Source organism: Manacus candei, unplaced genomic scaffold, assembly GCF_025592945.1.
Source record: "Manacus candei isolate 608988 ecotype Guabito, Panama unplaced genomic scaffold, ASM2559294v1 h1tg000017l, whole genome shotgun sequence".
NCBI classification, from domain to species: Eukaryota; Metazoa; Chordata; class Aves; order Passeriformes; family Pipridae; genus Manacus; species Manacus candei.
The window spans coordinates 13,662,856-13,686,115 of NW_026138065.1; the positions used below are offsets into that span (position 1 = coordinate 13,662,856).

General features: G+C 38.4%; 1 protein-coding gene across 4 annotated transcripts in view; it reads right to left on the reverse strand.

Annotated features, from left to right (window-relative positions):
• LRFN2 (leucine rich repeat and fibronectin type III domain containing 2) overlaps positions 1-21,832 on the reverse strand; it is a 158,090-nt gene extending 136,258 nt beyond the window's left edge. For 2 of the 4 annotated variants that reach the window (XM_051782882.1, XM_051782881.1), the window contains exon 1: positions 20,977-21,551. The gene's annotated coding sequence lies outside the window, so the exon portion shown is untranslated. Of the gene's footprint in view, positions 1-16,865; positions 16,962-20,976; positions 21,552-21,718 lie in introns of those variants that run through there. The other 2 variants (XM_051782883.1, XM_051782885.1) reach the window with 2 other exon arrangements.
• Between the last annotated feature and the right edge of the window lie 1,428 nt (positions 21,833-23,260).

A 23,260-nucleotide genomic window follows, 5' to 3' on the forward strand; every position in this document is an offset into this window, starting at 1 on the left:
ACAAAGAGAAAAAGGCAACCTTTGCAAGGCAGGTTGGAAGCAGAAGGCAGCAGCATATTGCATTGGTGACTGCATCTCGCCAGGCCTTTCCTTCCCTGTGAATCAGTGGTTATGATGGCTGTCTGTGTTCATGTTCCTGATGAAGGGCAGAGTAAAGGGAAAAGCCTGGCTGTGTGCTTACCTCACTTCACTTTTCTCCTGTGGTGGTGGAGACAAAGACCTCCTGCAGTGCTGAGAACTCTTATTTTCCTGACTTTGTGCTTTGGGAAAGCCCCGCTTCCCAGGCTCTGCAGCCGGTAACTGAGAATGTTTATTCACTGGCAGTATGGCTTGAATCCGTGTACTTTCCCCAGATTCAATGATCCCACAAGTAATAAGCTTTTTTTCTTACTGTGAACTAACTTGTAACTGCAGATTTGTTGTTTAACAGAAAGCTGGAAACATAAAAATTGCCTATATTCTCAGGGAAAATGTGACTCTTGGTTCCTTATGCCAGAGTTTGCAACAAGGGTGCAGGTGCTTACACAGATCTGCTATTCAATGTATGGATCTCAGCTGAGTTTCAAAGTCCTAGTGACCTTCTGTGCCAAGATTCTGTAAACAAACTGCAGTTACCTATTCATCAGGCTTTGCAGTTTCATAACACAGCACTGAAAACACTACATTCAGGTCACCTTGTCTCTTTTGGAGAGAGGAAAAACAGAGAGTCTAAAGGCTGTGAGAGTTCCACATTCCTAATTTTTCACTGCACAGAGAAACAAAACAAACAAAAAAGCAAAAAACCCCAAGAGTTCTATGATTGTCTTGTATGGCTAGATAACTTGCCACCCACATCTACAAACATTTCATGGAAGTCGTGAGAAATTACTTTTTCACATTTCCAATAGAAACAGAAGCAGATTTTGAACTCTAAAATTATCTTGCTGGTCAACTATTCAGTATTCCAATTGATCTGGGAAACACTATCCAATTCACTTGGTTGGTTTATCCTTTCCTCTAAATGCTATGGTCACAGGTGGATTTCCTTCTTTTCCTTTATCTTGCTAACTTTTTTGAACTGAATGAGATTCACTTCTAACAGCAGCAAATACTGAGAGATATAGAGGAAGAAAAGTAGGTAAAATGCAGTTATTGCCACAACAAAACAAGTTAACTAAAATGCTACCAGAATACAGGGCTTCTTTCAGAAACAATAAATCAAGAGTCATAAGTGAAAGCAATTACATTTTCAGTACAGCTTAGAAGACCTCCTAGCACAATAATTTAGGAATTTCTACTGCCATTTGGTTTACTGCTTGGCTATAAATCCCGTTTAAGAAATCCTAGAAGGATTTCTGCAAACCTCAGAAGCACAAGGAGTTCCAGAATAAGCCGGCTTCAAAAAAGGGAAGGTTGCAAGCTTCAGTGCCTGCCACCACCGGAAGTCTAATCCACAAGGGACATTTCAGAAGGGGTCTTTATATGTTAACCTGTTATTTTCCTAGAGGTTTATTAGAAAGGTGTAAGGTCAACCAGTGACTAAATATCCATTAATTAGTTATGTTGGATTTATCGAATTTCAGGAGCTCTATAGCATGTAGGTCTTGGCATGTATCATTATTGAAATTCATTTGAGGTCTAAGTTGAAATTTAACCAAGAGAGTTAAATGCATAAATTGAAAAATCAATCAATCTCAGTTGGGTAATCTGCAACAGATCCTTTACACTGATCCTTTGCTGTGGGTGGCATCCTGAGCATATGCTCTAAGAAAATAGGAGGTAGAAGAGGTGGAGAAAAAAAATCACACAGATATGTATTAGCTTGTGATAAGTCAAGGAATTATGTATTTATTTTACCATAGCAGTACCAGAAAGCACTGATGTGCTAGGATCTGGTCTCTTTTATCCTCGGTTCATCTGTTAAAAATAAAAATATTTTCATAAATTGAGAAAAAAACCCACTATCCAAGCAAAGATACCAAAAATCTCCTGCTTGTTGTCTCTAGAAATAATAGTGATACCACCAACACAAAAGCTTACAAAAAAAAAGTTAAGTAAAGAATTTCCTAAATTAGCATCTAGAGAGTTCAAGGAACATAATCAAAAAAGGAAGGGTATCATCATAGCACAGATGGATACAATATGAAATAAACGATGTCTTAAAGAGTGAATCAGTTAGTCACTGCTACATTTCTGTGTCTGTGGTACTAAAACAGTCCCAGGGACAAATTGTTTCACAATGAAAAAAGCATAGTGGAGCGTACAGCTACACAGCATCTGAGCTGTAGGTAAAGGTTGCAGAAGCAATTAATATTGAACTTTTCCCAAGTGAAACCGGGGGGCAAAAATAACATAAGGATGTAAAATGAAGATAGACATGAAGAGCTTCTGCACACTGAATGATCACTGTTTTCCATCCACAATGATAACCACATCCAGCAGTGGCTTTGATCTCAGCTTTGAGGCCTGTTATATAGACATTCACATTTGTTGTCTGATGACCACTGTGGGTAAATCAAAAGACTTAAGCAGTTCTGCAACGATTCGTTATTATGCCTGCTATAGATATCTACCTTACTAAGTGCTTCATCTACTATAGCTGAGCAGAGCTGCACCATGAGAGTGTACTTCTCACTAATCCTAAAGGATTGCATACAGAACACCTCTATACAGGCATCTAAAGCCCAGATGTTTGTTGTAGGTTTAAGGAAAAGCTACAATTAGTACACCTATTGACAGACGTAAGTCACGTGGTATCACATATGCCTGATCCACCTACGATACAGGAGCAAACAGCTTGGACCTCTGCTGAGGCACAAGTTTAGTCTCTGTGAGCTCAGATGTTTATTCCTAAACATATACCTATGGACAAAGGGTAAAGATGACAAGCAGGACCAAACACCCACAGCAGTTAACACCAATTTAAGTTAAATTATTTTCAGCAATCTCAATAACAGCAGAATTTGACCAACTGGGAGAACACCTGAAAATCTCACAGCCAAAGTGCTTTCTCTAAAACGAGAAGAGATTATTAAGAACCATCTATCGCAGACCTGAGGCATTTACATAGAAGCTGAATTTTCGAAATTATTTTGTAACCAAAAGTACTATTGTAGGATCATTAAAAAAAAAAAAAAAAACAAACAAAAACCAACCCATAGAACACTGGAGCCCTTAATACCCCATCTGCATCCAGTATGCTGAGCACATTTGAAAAATCTCACGTTAAATTTTTCTCTCTGACAGGCTCAAAATCTGTTCTTTGAAGGAAACATGCTTGCTGTCATGTTAGTGAGAAAAGTAAGGGGGGAAAAAAGTGTAATCACAATCATTTGAACTGGGTATCTAGTTTGTCAAGATATGCCTGATTATTCTTCTATATTATTTACTACGTGTGCTTGTGCCAGACACAGGCATCAAAGTGTGATTTTTGCCTTGAGAGAGTTTCTCTAATAGAGAAGACTGAATTAAAAAAAAAACTGTTAAAATACATATGACATATCCCTCATGGAGGGTTATGAAAGACCTTAGAGCTTGATTCAAATTAGGAAGGGAGGACAGAAGAAGAAAAAAAAAAGAAAAAAAATGCATTTTTAATTTGGAAAGTGATGTATCGGTGAGAAAGAATATGCCTACATTTTTAGGTTTTATGTCTGTTTCTCATTTTTGTTGTTGTTTGTTTGTGATTGAGAAAAATTTGTTCAGGTAGGCCTTTTAAATTGAGAAGAGCCCAAATTAAACAAATTCTTTTCAAAATTTTCTCCTACATTCCTTACACTAATCCTTTTGCTAAGGTAGAATGAAAGTATCTTAATTTGTTTTTCTACCTGTTATATTGGTGGCTTTCGTTTCATCTTTCTTGACTTGATCAGCAGGGTTAGACAAATGATTTTCCCTCTCTGCAAGAATCCATTTCATTTCATTGTTTTCCTGAACAAGCAGATACACTGATGTTCAAGTCTCTGGCTCTCAGAATACTTAAGTAATAACTTTAAAAAGTATATTTTAAATACTATAGAGGAAAAAAAGGGGGAAAAAACCCAACAAAACCCAATCTCTGCTGCTATTATGTAATCTGCTTTTAACAAGAGGTTAAAAAAACAAACAAGCCCCACAAAATCCTGCATAGCTTGTTTTGAGAAACTGTCTTGTTTCCATTTAAAATGCTCAAAGAGTGAATAATATCAAATGGCCCTTTATCCAGCTGCACAAGGACCATAGACTGTGAGGACTAAGGGCCACTAACTTCTGCATTTGCTGTGAGGTTCAAAAGAGAGGTTTTTAGTTTTACTTTACTGGATACTGGAGTCATGTGGTTAGGAAAGATTTTTATTTTTTTTTTAAAGATGGTCCACAATAGTTCAGAAATTGAAGAAGGGAGCTTAAAAATAGGTAGTGCTACGAAAGATAGCTTATGTGGCATAGTCTATCTCATCTGATGTTTAGAGTGATGATTTCTGAATAGTTATGGTTAACAAGACAGTATTACCTGCTGTTTCTTCACAGCTAACTTAGAGACCCATCAGCTCTAAAAAAGAAAAGTGTTTTTATTTGAAACCTTTCCCAGTGTAAGACTGTGCAAGGGGGAGCAGAGAAATCAGACATTTGTCTGTCCTCCCACAGAGGGGAAGGAAGGTACATTTCCCACAGAAATTTACTGATGTTTCCCTCTGGCCTGAGCACCAGCCAGGGGCTGCAGACAGTGCAGCCCTGCCAGGAGGCACCACAGAACTCACTGCAATTTATCACCACTCGGGGATTCGCAAAATCTACTTCCAGAAAAGTTGCAGTCCTTCTTTCTTGTCTACCAAGAAGCAAATCTCTCTTCCATGTACATCTACTTACAGACAAAAACTATATATATTATTTATATATGTGTACGTGTGCATATGTAAAATCTTTACTAGGAAGTATCAGCACAAAGGCTGATGACCCTTCTTTCAGTCTCCTGATCATGCATAATGGACAGATATGGCAAGTAACAGCTGAAAAAAAATAGAATTGAGATAAATTAAACTATCTGTATTCAGGTGTTACAAAATGAGGCTGTTAATGGTATTCCTCTGAAGAAAGTTATCACTGGAAGGAGAGGCCCTGCTTGGCCATGGATGTCATTATCTTGACAAATGGGGTGGGATGATTTTGCTTAAGGAGAAAGGGAGGGCAGACACTTTTAAAATTATAGCAGTAAAACTGAAGCTGAATGGCAGTTTAAGGATTCCTCTTAACTTGCAGCACATAATTGAGGCCTTATCATTACCTCATTAGTCGAGTATACTGCTGTAAACTTTGAAAATGGCCTCTAAAGAGCCACTGCAACTGCTCAGAGTTTTGAGAAAACATTGTATTTAGGGACAAATACAATTATGCATCACATATTTTCTTACTCGAATGAAAGGATCTTTGTATTGTAAGTCACAGGCAACAGACATCAAGAGCAACCTGAATGAATATGCACAAAATGAAAACCATGACAACACCATGAAAAGTCAGGTCTGATTATTTTATAACACAGTTGGGCAGCCTCCAGGACCGCATCCCAAGCAGAACCAAGACTCAGTATCATATACATATGCTGCAGGGCCACTGCCCAGTTCCAGGCTTTGGGTCTCACTTGATAACATGGGTGCATATTATCTCTTCCTCAACTCCAATATTCTTCATACCATTTATTTGCTTTTGCAATTTCCAAAGATCTTTGAATTTCTGCAGTGTCAAAACTCATACAAAATTGGAGACAAGAACCTTAGCAGTCTGAAGAAAACTGCACAGCTCTTGCATTGATACCGGAAGCACACGTATGAGTTTTGCTCCTATCAGTACCACTCCAGAACAATTTTTTTTTGTTTAATATGAACAGGTTAAACAACTTGCAACTACCTAGTGAAGACATAGCCTCCCTCCCTCCCTCTTCTAGGTGTCTCCCGCTGTCCATCTGGAATACCTCCTCCTGGCCAGGTGCACTCATAAAAGGATACTTCTCAGCCCACTTAATTGTCCTCAAGTGACAGATGGGATTTGACTATAGCTGGTAAGCCATAAGCACATGAAGTAGATGAGCAGTTAATTAGCAATGTTCTTGTTTCTGTGCAAATATCTATAGAAGCTACGTATAAAAAAATACCCTTATCAAGCCAGTTAGTCCATTCTCTCTCTTCTAACACATTTTTTTCCTCATGTGTCACATTTTAAAGGTTTGGGTTCCCCTGCCCCCAGTAAGCTCTACTTAAAATCTCAAGTCACAAAGTTTCTATAAACTTCCTTGGGAGATTAGTGGAATAATCTTGAGTCTAATGAATCTTGAGGTCAATAAATCTTTTCTTTCTGTTCAGCCTAAAAATAATCCTTGAAAAATTGAGCAGGGAAAAAAAATTATATCTGATAACTCTGTAGAACAATTTCTAAAAACAAAACTGTGCCTTCATGTTTCCTAGGACACATTAGCACTTCTGTAAATGGTTGTATTAGAAAAAAAATCAGTGCAGCTTTCTCTTGGAAGCAGGCTTCTTTTTATCCTACCACATTAGAAAAATCTAGAGATTCTGGTCATTAAAAAAAAAAAAAAGAGAGAGAGAGGGAGAAAAATAGGGTAGGCAATGCAGTCAGCCTTTCTTATATTGCAGGTCAAAACCACAATGGTCATTATCTATGCGTCTAGACGAGCAGGCAGTCGCACGACTTAAACTCATTATTTATTATTGAAAACAATAATTACTGAGAATTTTGGCTAAAGAATCCCCTCCTGGGACCTGGCTATTTCATAAAATAGTTCAGGATTTCCTTAGGTTTTCAGAGTACCTCAACAGCACCTGATTAAAGGTTTTAAAAATTTAGCCTAAGAAAAATTACTGGAAATAAAGACATATTTTATTATATAATGTTTACGACATTTACTATATTTCCTTTATATACTCATACCTGCTTTCTGATGTTCTTATGTGATGAGTCTTGAGAAGTCTCATAACTTAGTTATTTGAACCATAATTTTCATAACTAAAACCATAACTATGAACCATAATGGTTCATAACTAAAGAACTGTAACAAAACAAGACATCAGCCTAGACAGAAGTGAACTGTTCTGACAATGGTTACCTGTTTGTTATTTCTTTAGTCTCCTCTATCTTTTTTCTCTTGGTTCACAGCCTTTCCTCTCTTCTTGCCTGTCTGAAAAGTCTCCTCTGAAGGATCCTCCACCAGCCCAAGCAAAAACTTCCTCAGTGATGCAAGGCAGGTGCCAGTAAATTATTGAAAATGTTTCCCTTATTTACCATACCTTCTAACTCGTTACAGGGATTAAGCACTATATCCAAGAGCTCAGATTCCTGCACAGTAAGGAAATACAGCCTTCCAAGAGACCTCTTGTCTGTACACCCAGAATTTATCATTATTAGACTTTTAGAACAGTTTTCTCAAGAGAGAAAGCAGAATACTCTTTCTCCTCTTTCCAGCTTGAAGAGACCCATAATACAATTTGACTTTTTCTTCCCAATAAGTACATGAGTGCCTACCAGTTCCAGCTACCAGCTCTCAGCAGCAATTTGCTTGTGCTCCCACCAACAGAGCCAGCCACTGCAACTGTAGAGAAGCTATAGAGCAGGTGCAGAGAGAACAATTTTCACCTGACAAGGAGTGAAATACTATAAAAGCTATCTGAAGTATTTGAGTCAGAGACCATGATTATATCAGCACCATTTCTGAATCCAGGGTGCTAATAACTTAGTAAATTCAGCAGTGAAGCTTTATCTCAATAACCTGGTAGAAGATCACTGTTTCTGCCCACATGTGTAAGCACTGAGTAATTTGCACCTTCTTGCACCCTGCTGAAATACAGCTGTGGACTCAGACAAACAAGGCATCAGGCTGTGCCATGAGGGCTGTAGGAATCAGAGTATCCTGAATCAAATCTGAACAAATCTGACTTATGTCACACCTATGGTATATCTAGCCCAGTATCTTGTCTCTGCTACTAGTTCAATAAGGGAAGCCAATCAAAAAACTTAAAAGCAATGCAAGTCTGTGGTGATAATTTTCCAGAATACTCTCAGCTTCTTAGCTACTTGTGGTCCAGCTAATATTGTTAGCTGAAGATAATGTCTTTGCACATAAAAAACCCCTGTGTCTTTCTTTTGTTTACTTCTCCAATTAGTCTATAAATTAAAGCAAACAATTAGCAATCCCTGAATCCTGCAGAAAAGGGTTTCAGAGCTTTTCACAGCCCCAAGTGAAGAAATGCTTAATTTTCTTTGCTCTGGACCTGTCACTTGCCAGTTTAATCTGTTGTCCTCTAAGACTTGTATTGGAAGAGGCAAGGAACAAAAATATTTTTCATGGTCTTAGATATCTTTATGATGTCAAGCCAGAGTAAATTCCTTCCAAGCTGTAAAGAGGCAATTCAATCACTATCTGTTCAAGAAATGCTTCATAAATACATCCAGGCTGCCCCTCTCTGCATTTTTTCCAGTTCTTCTTCCAAGACCAGAACCGTGTAACATCACTGATAAGAACACTGAAGTCTCTTAACGGCTCAAGCTGCACCCAAATGAACTGTTGTAGACAGTGAATTGTACTGGTTAATCCCTGTTAGTGCATGGTTACCACTAAAGACAATGACCAATTTACTGTAACTGCATAATCAACTGCTGTACCTACAGATCACTACCACTTTGTACCAAACAGAAAAGCTCACACAGTACTTTCCAGGGATGTCCAATACTCTACAGGGACTAGACCCCTAAACTTTAAAATTTCCTAAGCTAGAAAGTATGGGAAGGCATCTCAGTAAATAAGAATTAGCGTCAGCCAAAATCTCTTCCTTCTACCATTCTAATGAATCACTGCCTGAAAAATCTCAGGAAATCAGAAAATCACATTTATTGATGACACAGGGAGTTAATCAGCTATAGTTAATAATTACTGTGTTTTTACTTCTCTTATGGATTATGTGTGCTAATCACACTGATTGTTTTTGAATATTTATTTTGTTTTTCTCTCCACTGTAGTCACATACTAGCTTTCACATCAAGAACAAGTTAAAATGCTGCTGCTGACTGCACAAAGAGGGGAGTTAGAGTGGGACATTAAAAAAAGCTTTTCCCAGGCAGTGCATCTTCATTCAACTGAATGTCATGAGAGATAAAGTGTGTCCAAGTAATTATGGGAGTTATCATTGCAGCTGACAGACACAGAGGACCATCACCCTGTTTTGAGTAACAGAAGTTTGGACAGCTGAGACTGGACTTTAGTCAATAAAATGAGGGACTAGTTGCAACTCAAACAAATCACACCAAATGTGAAATGGGTGATGGGCATCTGCAGTGCAGAACCTAATTGTGTTTGATGGCATTTTTTTGTTTGTCAGTGCAGACTTAAAGGCATTCCTGTAAAAGCAATAAAGATAAAATTTGATCAAGAGACTTATGATTTTTTTTATGAGTTCACATAAGTAATTATAAATCTTGTAAAAGGTGACTTCTACATTTTTTCCCATATGAACCATTTATGAGCAGTTTGCGTTTTTCTCAATGAATAACTACGACAATAATCTTAGGTTACGTGAGCTTTCTGATTTTGCTAGATTGACCATTTTCACTGTCAGAGGCTGAGGTTATGTTTGTCTGCAGAATGAGGACAGGGAGATCAGAATTCCTTGAGCTCTTCATCTGAAAACTTAGGGAATAAGTCAGCCATGAGCCGACACAAATTACATCTTCCAGAACTTCAGCTGAAATAAGGAGCCCTAAAAATTAAGAGGCCAAATAAATCTTAGGTGTAGCATAATAAAAGCACAAATGCTGTGTATTTTATATAAATAAAAGGTTTCAATCCATCACTGGAGTAAAATAACTGTATCAGTAGAATTTCTCCTAGTGTGAATTTCATCAGTCAGTATGACTGTTCACAATATTAAATAAAATATACATGAGGAACAGGGGGTTTTCCTGGACATATGCTTGGAAGATTTATAGCATTCCAAGCGAGATAGAAAACTAAGTGTAGCTATTTTTGCTTTTTTTTTTGTTGTTTGTTTGTTTTGATAATTCCAGATGCTGGTATATCCATATCCCTCCCAAATGACTATTAAATAAACCTAGCAAAAATAAATATTATGCATGTCATGACTGGTTTTTTCTACTCAATTAAAGCATGCAAAAAATTGTACAAAAGGGTTCAGTGGCTCCTACTTTAGCTAATGCTTGCTACCTGAGTACTGTTTTCATAATAGTCTTGCTGAAATAAAAAGCCTAAATGAAGATTTCTAGTGGGCTTACTCATGTAGGCATAGCTCACTTTGTTGCTGTTGCTGCACAGCTGTGGGATTTGGTCTAGTTTCCCTTCCACCAGTTTAGCACCACCTCACCACTGTCTAAGCATCAGCACGGGGACATACAGTTTAATGGTTGATCCGATCAACAGCTCTGCTGTAAAACACTGCCTGTGTTCAGACTACTTTAAGCCAAAATCCATGTGCCAATTATCTTGCTTTTGGAGTAGTAACACTATCCAAATTTATATGGAAAGCATCAAGGATCAATTCATTAATATTTGTGGAAGATGTGCTAAAAGTAGATTGAGTTGTTACTACAGTGTCAGCATGCCAGTACTGAGTCTCCAAAGGCTCTGCACTCTAGGAAGATTTTGATTTAAGCTATCAGGAACTCCTCATTCCCCTTTCCCATGGCTGAGAGATATCACCTGTTAAGGATAGTCCCTAACATATTTAAAAGTGGAGTAGCTGCAAGCTTCATTTTTATGCATAAGAGAATATGAACCATGGACCAGCCAACAGCATTGCCAGTACTAAGAGCATTGAACAGGTAGCTCCTCAAGCACAGAAAACTTTCTTACTTTTTTCAGCTACTTCTTTTACTTTTCATGTCTCAGGTGATGAAGTCCTTTTTAATTCTTTGATGATCACTCATTTGTGTCCCCCCTCACCCTCCGTTGCTTCCGTACAGATACATTTCAGAGGTTAACTCTCTCTAGAGATAAGGAATTGTGACAGCTTACGCATGTGTTCATTGCCATTTTATCTTCATATTACCCATCCCATGAACCTTAAAACAAATTCAGCATTTTTGCAGCCTGTTTTGTTTAGAGAAGCCATAAACTGTCTGTTCCCTTTCTGCATAACCATCCACAAAGAACAGATCTACTAAGGCAAGAAAACAAAAAAATGAAAAAACAGGAAAGAAAAAATTCTACAATGAGAAGTGGAACTATCTCTGTATGGCTATCAGTAATCCTAAAAATGTCAAGAAAGCATAATTTTATGAGAAATTGAGAGAATTTTTGACATATTTATATTAGAATAACTAATTATAATTTGGAGAGTATCAGTTTTCCAGAAAATACAAAAACTTATTTTCTTTAAAAATAGGACAAAATGCCGCATTAAAGCTTTTCACATGGTATAAAGTCTGATTTCATTTTAAAACAAAATCCAGAAACATTTTAGCCAAAAGTATTTAAAACTAAAACAAATGAAGATATTGTTGACTGACAACACCCCCACACAGACACACCTCCACTCTCACCCCCACAACATACTCAGTAAACTAATTTAAACAAAACCTACTCTCTAATGAAAAAAGTTAATTGAATCATAGAATGGTTTGAGTTGGAAGGGATCTTAAAGATCACCTAGTTCTAACACCCCTGCCATGGACAGGGTCAGATTTCACTAGACCACGTTGATCAAAGCCCCATCCAACCTGATCTTGAGCACTTCCAAGGATAGGGCATCCACAACTTGTGCTTAGTCTTGTGCTCGTGAGGTTGCCACGGGCCTACTTCTCAAGCTCCTCCAGGTCCCAGGCTGACTGGAAGTTCTTTACCAGCTCTCATTAAGTTGTCTCTCTCCTTTTGCCAACACAGTTACTCCCCTGAGTGTATCCTTCATGTTCACAAGTCTTATAAACCCTTCATAAACATCAGTACTCTTAGGCTTAAGACAGGTCTCTAACATATGTTACTATTAGCTCTGACTGCAAAGGCAGAAATGGAAAGCAAAGTTATGCCTACGGCTGAGAATGCATCTAACCATATGTACACACACATGTATTGAACCTATATGTCTAATGATTTGGAAAAAGAAATTAAAAGGGATAGAAAATAATTAAATATATATATTCTTTTGAGCTGACTTGTGATGTTTTATTTAAACAGAAGGAGAATATTTTGTTTAAGTTGGACTCATTTCACCTTTCCAAAAACATTTATTGATTCTGCAGTGGAAATTTAATTATCAGAGTATTTAATTTCAAATTACCATTTCCATTTCAGAAGTGACTTAATGTATAATACACGACAGGAGAATACCTTTCCAAAATTAAGCAAATTGTAATCATGACAGTTGTCCTCCCTTTTCCTTTGTATTCAAATGTGGGCTTTTGCAAACCTTATTAAGTCCTGCATAGACTGTTTCTTGCAGGCCTACTTTGACTTTAAGACCAAAGTCTTAGTTGCAAGGTTATGCTTTCTCCCTCAAACCTTTTTTTCTGGTTGTGTTCAACAATAAATGAATATATTCCAATACACATGTATGTCACAGGGGCTGGTACTGCCATTCTTTTCCTTTGTGCGATGCCAGGATTTACTGCATAACAATATTAACATGCACTTACTGTGATCCAGTCTATATTTTATTTTTATTAATTTTTAATGATGGTTAGAAGTATCAATTAAAAAAATTTTTATTAAGATTTAATTCTTATTTTATTTTTTATTTTGCCCCAGGGTATTGCTGCTTCTCTGAATGATTAAAACACCTGAAAGCATGGACATTTGAATATCACATTTGTCAAACAAATCTCAGGCAAATTAGCAGGAATCCCAGTGACCAATATCACTTAATGTCACCCAGACCTTAGCATCTATCAACAGAATTATAGGGAACCAACTTCCTCAATTTATAAATGCCTACCAGTAAGCTCAATTGTCCTTTTCTTAACTGAAGTCAATATGATTTTACTGCTTGATGCCCTATAAGCATTCAGCAATATATTATACTCTATTACAATATGATTAAACAAAAAGAACTGTGTGTTGGCAAGGCAAATATTTTTTTTCTTGTTCCTGGTAAGACTACAGAAATAAATAAACAAAAAAGCCAAACAAAATGAAAAACAAACCAACAACAATAAAAGGGCCCCAAAATATGTTTTAAAGCAAGTTTGTAGCTATAGGAGAGATTGTTTTGAAACAAAGTAGAAATTATTCTGAAAATGATGATATAAGATCCCATATTCTTTCCTAACAGCTCTCAGATAATGTTTTGTTTAAATGTCAGAAAGGCTTTGAAAATTTAATCAGGAGTGGAAGGGATGGAAACAAAGGTCCAAAACTATATTCTTTTGTTCTTAAATGTTTTTGCCACCTGTGACTAAAGTCTCTGCAAATATGGTATAATCAGACTGGGGCATGAACACGTCCTGGCTTCCTATCTTGAAATACTGTGACTGAAGAAACAGGCTTCTGAAAACAGACCTGATTTGCTGCACAAATGAAGTTCAAACTGCAATTTTCTTTTTACCTAAGCCATCAAGACAAGACATATTTAGAAAGAACAGCTGGCTGCAGAGTTCATTTTTGCCCTTCACGTACTACTCAATATAAAGAAAAGGGAGGAATTATTATGTGAACATATGAGTGTAACTATATCACACACTAAACTTGGAAGGCATTTTATTTAGGATTTCCTAAAAGATACTTGATTTCCATAATAGAAAGACTTTTGTGAAAAACTGCGCTTTCAACATATGCATTAAGCTCATCACAGTTTCATGATAAAACAACAGATGCTATAAAAAAAAAAATTGAAAGCAATTCCTTAAAATGAGCATGATTAGACTAACATGAAATAAGTAATAACCTCTGTAAGTAATAGAAAGAGAGAGTATAGCCTAACAAAGACCTTATTCTGAGGTCTTTATCCAGTGTGTGGTGAAGTGGTGGTGTAAGGGCCTGTAAATCTGTGTGTACAAAGTGTACCCCAACTGGGTCTCAGTTTCAGTTAGGTCACCACGTGATCTGTCTGTGATTTAATGCTAACTATAGTGCCATGGGAGCAGAAGGATGTGCCAAATGAGAGGACGAGATCAATGAGCTGTGCTGGAAAGAACTGCAGCAGCTGTTACTTGGCCTGAGGGCATTATTTATTTTTAAATTTAAATCATATAGTTGAGATAGAATGCGGCATAACTTTGATTTTTCCATTCTGTGGTAGGACATTGATGTAGGATAGAAGTCACTGGTGCACAGAAATTCACCATGTCCTACATCAACCTTCTTGCAGGAGGATGGACTGCTTCCTTTTCTTGGCACAGTCTCAAATGTAGTGAAGTTTCCTGAGCCATAGACCCACAAGATTATCACAGACATTTGTTTTGCTGTCACAGTATTAGACACCCCACACTGAAGAGACAGATCTCAGCACTCACTCTGGAAAAGAGACCACACGAAGATGGACCAGGCAAGTTTTAGAGGTCTCTTACATTAACTTGAAAGCTTGTTGATAGGTTCTACTAAGAATGGAGTGGTTATAAGTATTAGATGATAACAAAAACTCTTTCGGTTCAGGAAAAATAAAAACAATACAGTATTCTCATTCAATTCACTGATCCAGGGAGGTGAATCAAAAAAAATTGAGACAACAGAAACAAATGCACAGAGGACTTAAATACATTTTCCCATGCTCACTAAAAGGCTAAAACAGGTTAGATGTGACAAACAAAACAACCTACAGTGGCCGAGGGCAGTATCAGCTATGTATAATGTGACCAAAGACAGACATCATAAGTCTGTCCTTAGCCTAGCCTGACACTCTGGCTCAGTAGTAAGAAGGGTCATAGAAATAACTAAAGAGACAGAGACAGCTCTTAGCTGTACCACAGCTGATTTTTCTTTCTCTCTTCCCTCACATCTTGCCAAAATTTTTCCAGTCTTTCTCACATGAAATTGCTGTCACCCAGCCCTGAATCTTAAAGGAAATGTCATTAACTGGTGTCCCTGAAACTTCATCTCCCACCAGCCAGAGGACCATCAGGTTCAGTCAGGATAGGGTGCTGAGAGACCGTGGACAGGGGAAAACTCATTCTCTGTGAGACTTCTAACGACATAATATAATTTTGAAGCCTATCAACAACCTTCCCTTCACCTCAAGAAGTTATCACTGTCAAAATGCATCTGGGGAGCTGTGAACAGAAGATGTAGATGTGCTGATAAAGAAAGGTCACACTGTCCTTCCAAAGCACTGTCAGCTGAAGCATTCATGGCTCAGTGTGCTACTTGGTCATGTGAAACAGGATTAGAAAATATTCACATACCTCACTGTGATACTTGAAAAACAAATTGAGATTTTTCAGGGACAACTACAAGATATTTTGATTACAGGTAACCTTAAAAAAAAAAAAAAGAAAAAAACAAAACCCCAAAACCCCTTGATCCTCTTCTCCATGAGAGTTTCTAGGAGCAAACACATTTTTCTACTGAACATTTCCAAAGGAGATAAGTTATCTGACCTGACAACAGGGAGAAAGTGTAGTCAATAATTTGGAGAGCAAGTAATCAATGTTGTACCCTTATTTAAAAACCAATATACAGTAAATATCTACCAGCAGCAGTGATAACATTCACTTACACTGAAGATAACTCATACAAAATGCCAACTAGCTCTCAGTTTAGGAAACCAACAAAATGGTCTCAGTCCAGACAATTTATATTCTATCAATACAGTTTGGCTTTTTTCTTTCTTAGTTTAGTATACTTATTTCACATCCAAACCATGCAGAGCTTTCTGAGTATCACAAGTATTTACCTAGTCAAAGGAATATTCACAAATGGATGGAGATCAAATGACCACTTAAATGATTGGGAAGGTTTTGATTTTTATCTCTAAGGAGACAGACATTTACTGTTGGCTACTTTCAAACCAGACAGGGAATACTGAACGAGCCATGACAGACATTTTTTTCCTCGACTTTTCCTTTTGCCATTTGACTGCTCATTGTTTTCATTCTGTACTGAAAGGATAGATACGTTTTTTAAAGGTTGTTAGAGGGATCTAATATAAATCCTGGTACATTCAGTTTTTTTCTTTCTAGCAGCCATACAGGTGCTGCCCTTTCACCGATATCAGAGCCCATCCATCCTGCCACTGCAACAGAGGATGTGGTATGTTTAAGATATCCTCTTTTCCTTTCCCATTCTTAATTTTTATCTTTAGGCTGTAACAAAAGAAGGATTACTCATTCTGACTGACATGTATACTGAAGCTTTTCTGAGGAGCTTAGACGTGACAAGAGAATGGCTAAAGACCCTTGGTAACTGTTCCCATTTTGAGCACCCTCGCTCCTCAGTCTGCTAAAGCAAATTGCAACTCTAAAGGCAGAAAAAGAAAAATTCCTTACTTCTTCACCAATGCGTCTATGTCCTCCAATATCAAAGGTGTGTCTGATTACCACAATTCATGTGACTTGATCGTATTTAGGTTTTCCATAGTCTTTCCAACTAAGTCTCTCAACTAAGTCAACTCAAACTCTACAGTCCTAACTGGACAACTGCAGCAATTTGTCTGAGTCCTTCACATAAAGGCGTATGCACAGTCCTGACCTACCTCTTCTGGCTTCAGGAAAAGAGTAACACTAATAATTTTCTGCACCAATGCCACACACATGTTTTCTAGGGATTTTCAGTGCAACATCACCTCTATTAAAATAGCCAAGGTGCTTTCAGCCATCATGTACTTTCTGTTGATTTTATCCTTAATCCAGCTTCTATTCTGCTCAGACTCTACCTTGCTGTGCACCAGCCCTACCCTATCCCTCTGACCAACCATTGTCCAGGACCCAGGATTTACTGCTATTCCAGGGCTCTCTCCTTATCTCACCTCTTTCCATAAGACCATACTGATAGCAGATCTGCTGGAGGATTAGAGACCAGTTCCTTCTTGAGGTGTGATTAGCAGAAGCCTCCTAAATGCTCCATTGCACTACTGATACTATTGCTGCAGCCATCCTCTCCTAACTACTGTAATTTAGCTGCCATATTCTCTCAGCACATAAGTTTTCCATAGCTGGAAGAAAGATTTCAAGAGCAGACTGTCAGAGGCCTTGATATTTCACAGCACTTGTTATCAAGATGCTCCTAGAATAATCCCATTTAGCCAAATAAATTCACTTCCAGGTAAGGCTTGGCAGACAAAAGTTTTCTGGTCCCAGAAGTTGAAATGAAAGTCTCTACAGTTTCCTTGTCCCAAACTGAAAGTATGCCAGCCTTCTAATGATCTAGAAATGTTTAATTCCAGTTCAACTCAAAGATTTGCTTGTTATTTAACAAAATGGGATTTTATGATCAAGTTTCATATGAATTATTTTCAGTTTTCATATAAAATGCATGAACTGGAAAGAAATAATAAAATTTATCTTCCAGAAAACAAAGTAAGATGGGATGTTCTGGAAATTTTGTCCCTATAGTTTTTTCAGTCAGGAAATTCATAAAACTGACAATTTTCTGACTGTGTTTCTTTCTGATAAAAAATTGTTTTTCCCGAGGAAAACAAAAACATTTATACTGAAAAACTCCCACTCAGCTCTGCCTTCTATGTAGGTCAATAGTGATTCTGCATAGGACCAGACCCTGCCAACACATCTTTTCCCTTTCTCCCATGTTTTGAAATCAGCATTTTTTTTTAACTGAAGATATGTTTTCCAACTTTTCCTGCGACTGCTCATTTCATATGCTGAAGTTGGCATCCTGGATTTGTCACAAATGTTTTCCCATGAAGATGAGGGATGTCTCTGATGTCATCAGAGACCTGTATCACAGGTAGGACAAAACAAATGACAGGAAGCAAGAAAAGTCAGAAACACTGTCATGTAAATATTCTGAAGTAAGGTGATAATTGCTACTGCAAGGGAAGCAAAAATACTTCTAAATTATGTGCCCTTTTCCCAGTTTTCCATGGCACATCACTGTAGGCCTTCTAATGACCTGTTAATTTCATGCCAAGGTTTGAGCTCCTAGAAGCAAAAGTATCTCTTACAGGCTTTCTTCCCTCTGTGCATCCTGGGTGGAGTAGGGCTGGGCAGAGAGTAACAGCTGGCCCTTCACTGCAGTGCTGCATCACACTGATTTGTGATTTGTCAGTTTTGTTATTATTCCGGTGCACTCAGATGAAACCTTGTCTTTTGTCACAAGTTTCAGTTGATAACTGGAAGCTGTTCAGCCCTTGCAAGCACACGCGGCCTCTGGACGCTGACAGAGTAAATCTCAGCCCCTTGGTGAGATCCTTAGTTACTAAAATCAGATTCTACATGGTTAAAGCAAAGAGGAGACAAGGAATACAGCAATGGCATATTTGCTGTTGGACAATGAATTACGGAGTCGTCTGGACTGACTTGAAGGAGACATAGAAGTCTTCCTTCTGCCTTTCAAAAAGAGTGTTAATGCTTTTCAGTCCAGCACCTAGAGGACAGGTAATCTCTCCACAGAAACAAATCTATGGCAGCACACTATAACAAACACAAAAAAAGTAAGGCTGAGTGACTGAGTACACACTTGGAACAAATTACCCTTTCTTTCCCAAAGGTGATCTTTGTAGGTCAAGGCTGAAATGCATTAGCAATGCAAAAAGGGATTTGGAGGTGAACAGGTGCTGTCATTATCCCCTCCCTCCCCTCTGTTAGGGTGTATAGCAAACACAGTATCAAGGGTTATCAGTCCACAACCCCTCAGCAGGGAGTTAAGCCACTTGAAGAATATTCCCGCCTATTACTGGTTAAACCTTGATAATTTTGATTCAGCCTCCAGTTTTGTTCATTTTTTTTCCCACAATGGCAACAAAAAAAAAGGCGGAGTGGGGGGGAGGGGGAGACAGATCAAATGGATCTATAGTCATTACATTGCAAATTGAGTCAGTGGCCAGGGTAGCCCACAAAGAGGGGGAGCACCCTGACTAGGTTTACCAGGGAGCTGTCAGCTCAGGTCCACCTGAGCAGCAGGCAGAACAGAGGCTACAGAGCAAATCTATATGTGCCATTTGCACCTCCCATTGGCAAAAATGATCAGTTGTGGCCCAACTGTAGATTTAAATAAGAAGCACTAATTCTGTGAAGACCAGCATGGGGCAGAGAGGACAGCAGCAAATAGGGACTCTGAGGCTGAGTCACATTTCTAGAGAGAACAGGACATATACTGCCTCTGATCCAAGAGGTGATACAGATCTTTGCTGGGTTTCATGGGTTAAAATTACTTGGTTCATGATAATTTTGCTTCCTGTCTCCTAGTAGTTTGGTTTTTATTGCATCCACTCTCTCACTGAGAATTAGAAGCAGTTTCAGAGAAGGTCTGAAGCTCTGTGCTGCGGCGATGCAGCAGCTCATAGTAGAGCACACACAAGAAGCACTCTGTTGTGCTCCAGTGGTGATCTGTGGGCAATGCAAACTCACTATGGACACAGGGCAAGCTGTAAACAAGAAAACTGTAATCAGCCTGAAACATGGCAAGAGTAAAAGAAACTATCTATTTCCCTTCCTTCTCACCACAAGCCCAAATTTGCCTTAGTACAACCTCTGTACACATCAAGGTCCAATAGGAAATTGATCCCCTGCATGATAATGTTTCCTCTTTCTGTAGGAACAGAAAATCCCTGTAACTATTGTGTGGCATCTGCTGGATTTATTTATGGTGAACATTGTACAATAAAGTTAAGAGGTGTCAATTTATTTAACTGTGACTTTAGAGACTGAAGTGATGTTTACTGTTTGGCTGCCTCTTCTCATCAAAAGAGTTTTTCTGTCATATTAATCCCAAAGATGGAGCAGATAAATAAAACTTACTCATCTAAGTATCTCCACGACATTGCCCCAAAAAGACTAGTCTAAAAAAAGCTAGTCTAAAAAAAATTAAAAATATTCTTGCTTTAAATCATTGCTCTTTGTCTCTTTTAGATAGGCAGGAGTTACCCAGTTTAAGAAGCCTTCCTTACATACATTACCACAACTGATCATTTTACATTTCCAGTTACTAATCTATCATACAGGGACTTGTTGACTGCACTGACAATTTCTTTTACTGCATTAGTTTCTTTATTGTTTTATTCAGTCATGCACTTGCTTTGTGTCCCAAAAGTATGCATATGTCCATGCAAATCAGGAAGAGACTCAGTTTCCATTTTGCTGTTTCTTGTCCTGTGCTGCCACTTAGATGCTTCCCCCACCTCAATTCTCATTATACTTAATCTTGCAGAAAGCATACATGCCTGACGTCAGACAGTCATGACATAGCATATACCTGTTTGTGTACCCCAACCCCCACATGCCCACTTTGCCAATTCTGGATGTCCATCACCAGAGGCATCACTTTACCAAGAACATCAGCCTCTGTGATAGCAGACACTGAAGTGGGTGCCTACTGCCCCTCGAATTCTCTCACTCCCTTCCCATCTCTAGCTGTTCCTACACCTTCTGTTTCTTTATATGATATTTTTTCCAAGGTCCCCACTCATTATCGTGTGGTTTCATAGGGAGCAGAGTTGATCTGTTCAGAAAAGTTCTTCCTTAGCTTTGCAGGATTTACAAATTCCTCCAGAAAGCTGAAATCACTTTCACAGCTTTATTCCTCAGTTCTTCCTGTATTAGAAACCAAATTACTACCCTTTATTTTAAACATCTTTCCATCACTGTTTTAAAACTACCAGGAAAAAAATCCTGTAGACACTTAAAGAATAAATATTCTTTTTGATGTGCCTTTTCATATGAAGAGAAGCAGAAACCAAAATGAGATCCATTTCTCCACATGAACAATCTTATCTAAGCTAACATGAAAAGGGAGATAAAGTTATACCTTTCTCCGATGCTTTAAGATGCATGACTGAGGGGTTTTTTACCATCAGAGGTAACTGACTATAAAATGTTTTGGGTACATATCTATATATGGTTTATACTATAACTATACAGTTTATATATATATATATATATATAAAAAACCCTTGTACTTACCTTTGAGAAGTAACATTTATCCTAGGTTCAGTAAAATAGTCTCAGACAGGCACTTAGACCTTCTTTCTATGCCATGCATCCTTTTTTCAAAAGAAGATAGAATCAGAAAAAATCCCGGTTGATCTCTAGCAAACCAAAATGCAGACAAGATTGTTTGTCAGATGCAGCCTGATTCAATGAAGTCCGATCGTGCGAATCCCTGAGACTCCTTGTTCAGTAGTATCCAAAGCACAAAAAAGAGAAAGAAAGAAAAAAAAAAAAAGAAAAAGAAGAAAAAGAAAGAACAAAAAAGTGAATAACTTGTTCTTTTCCTGTCTGGTTTAAAAAACCCAGTCTTGGAGGACTAAGCAGCCTGCAGGCTTTTCGAGCATTCTGATCCTAGTGCATCCCAAGGTAACACATGCATTTTGGTATTGCAAGTCTTCAATTTCATACTAGCAAGCCCAGCTTCTGTGTATGTGTGTGTGTGTTGAGGTGGGGGGCCGAGTTGTACCGTGGGGGGAAGAGAGACTGGGAGACACACACACACACACACAGTCACGCAGAGATGGAAAAAGGAAAAACAGCAAAGTGGAGTGATCTCACAAAGTGCTCTAGATGGCAGAGCCTGCACGGCTTGTAAGACAAGCAATGTGCACACACCAAAAAAAAAAAAAAAAAAAAAAAAAAAAGGAGGAAAAAAAAAGAGAGAGAGTGAAAAACCCGAGAGAACTAGCAGGCAGCTTCAGGAATTTCTTCTTACCTCTTCTGACGATGCAACATACAGCAAGTGCTTTGTGCTGCATAGGAATCCGTGCAGGCACGACTCAGTCAGACCCCTTACTTCTGAAATAAACAAATATGTAGCATAGGAAAGGGGAGAAAACCAGAAACCAGAGGCACAAGGATACAAAAAGAAGCTCAGAGTAAGGTTGTCAGAGAGGAGGCTTGAATGGGCGGGAGGTGAATAGTTGGTACAGAAAGAGGCATCCAAACTCCTGGTCCTAATACAGATTGGCTCTGTAATTATGTGACAAAGCACTGCCCTCTAAGCCATTGCGTAATAATAGAAACCTAAGCTGTGTAGACACAGCCTGACATGCTAAATCCGCAGGAGCTACACTCAACATTTGTCAGTAGAAAGCGTGTCAGTTCTCTGGGGGCGGAGGAAGCTGAGGGAAAAGGGAAGGGGAGAGAAATTCTACTGCAAAGTGCAAGAGCTGCAGCTGCGAAGAGCTCTCAGGTGTGCCGATGCCTGAAATGTTATAGTGGAAGTCATATATTATCTGTATCTATGTAGGGAGAGATAGACAAATACAATATGTGGTGCTCAGGAACGTGTTTTAGTGGTGGATTTGGCAGCGCTAAGTTAACAGTTGGACTTGATGATCTTAAAGGTCTTTTCTGACCTAAACGATTCTCTAATTCTAATAACACTGTCAGCTCCATTCGTGCTATTCAATACTAGAAACAATTTTCCCTTGCTATATTTTAGCAACTTGAATGACAAAAAGAGGAACAGGTTGTCCGTGTAAAATATTATTTGTAGTGCTGGTGGTGAGGAGTAGTTCTTCCTTTGTACTGAACAGCACTGGAATGTCTAAATAAAACTTGAATTGAGATAAAGGAACTCAGGAGGATTGATCAGCTTTTCCCATTTACCAGCAGATTCCACTCTCCAGTCCTCCAGACATAGAGACATACATTTTCTTCTACCTCTTCTGGTTGAAGAGGCTTCTAGACAGAGCCAGGAAAAAGACGAGTGCTGACTAAACAACAGGAGATAAAAACCCAGCTCACCAAAATTGCCACTCACCAGTATCAATTCAACAACAGACAAAATATTTAATAATGCACATGGAAAGAATAAAAAAATCCAACAAAACCCAAGACAGTAGTACAATTTTTCAGTGGAAATTTACCTGGAAACTGTGGCCCTGAGTCATACCTGTGGTCCATCTAATCCAGTATGCTGCCTCTACACAGAGATGAGCACTACACACCTCTGAGGAATTTGAATGAATTTGTGCTGCCAGGGCCAGACAGAGAGGGCTAACCTGTTTGTGGGCAAAGCTTCTCCTTAATCCCTGTTCTTTAAAGATTAGTTAATGCACTGAAGCATGAGCAGTGGAACAGTCTACTTCTGCACATCCAGATTTAACATGTAAGGTCTGATTCTGAGGTTCTTTGTAGTTAGCATAAAGTACAGCTCTTTTTAGGCATCCTAGAGTTAAAGACTAAAATCTTCTGATGCTTTGTAAACATCCCAGTGTGAAAAAAAGGGCAAGAGTTCAGAAAGAGCTAT